Below are 1,078 nucleotides of genomic sequence, written 5' to 3' on the forward strand. Positions count from 1 at the left end.
GCCAGGGCCTCCCCACCCTCACAGGGAACAATTTCCTCCCAATATCCCATCTAACCCTGCTCTCTGTCAGTTTGAAGCCATTCCCCCTCATCCTGTCACTCCAGGCCCTTGGAAATAGTCTCTCCCCACCTTTCCTTTAGGCTCTCCTCAGGTACTGGAAGGCCACAATCAGGTCACTCCAAAGCCTTTATTCCACACATCACAAAGAAAAGCTCATGATGACGAAGGAGCACTTAACAACACACACAGCACTGAGCCCACAGCCAAAAAACAAAGAATTTTACACCTCAGTTATTGGCACTGTGAAGGCTGTGCTGAAAAATTTAAAGACCATACTAAACCACACCTTGTTGCACACACATAAAGACCCAAAAGCTCAAGTTCACAAATGGAAACGGAGGTATTTTTCAGTGGCTAAGAAATTGTTTTTTTCCTGTTCTAACAAAACGACTTTAAAATATGAGTATATATATTTTATCCCCTTTTTTAGAGTGGTGAAATATAATCCTCTGTACAGAATCACAGGATCATTTAGGTTGGAAAACATCTCTAAGATCATCGGGTCTAACCTGTGCCTTGTCATTCAGCCCAGAGCACTGAGTGCCAGATCCAGTCGTCCCTTGGGCACCTCCAGGGATGGGGACTCCACCACCTCCCTGGGCAGCCCCTTCCAATGCTTAAAAACCCTTTCCATAAAAAAATTCCTCCTGACGTCCGATTGCTTCGACATTCAAGTAGTTCCACCCCATACCAAACTAATATGGATCAGTGCCCAAATTTCCATGCAACGCCTGGGAGCTTAACAAGGATCTACTCAAAGAGGGGTGGAACGTACCTGTAGACACTGGCAGAAGCACCTTAAAACGGTACTTTAGCCAAACCGAGCGTTCCCACAAGGAATAAAACACGAGGACACGACATGAGATGCCACCAGCCACCAACTCCTCCTCTTCCCACTCACCTTTGCCGGCAACTTTTTTGGCTTCGGCTCCGCTTTGGCCGGCGCGGGTTTCTGAGGAGAGAGAACAAGTCAGGCCGAGATGCCGCCCCGGGGTGAGCCCTCCCGGCTGCTCCCGCC

Source organism: Manacus vitellinus, unplaced genomic scaffold (genome assembly GCF_001715985.3).
Source record: "Manacus vitellinus isolate BGI_N305 unplaced genomic scaffold, ASM171598v3 scaffold_526_pilon, whole genome shotgun sequence".
NCBI classification, from domain to species: domain Eukaryota; kingdom Metazoa; phylum Chordata; class Aves; order Passeriformes; family Pipridae; genus Manacus; species Manacus vitellinus.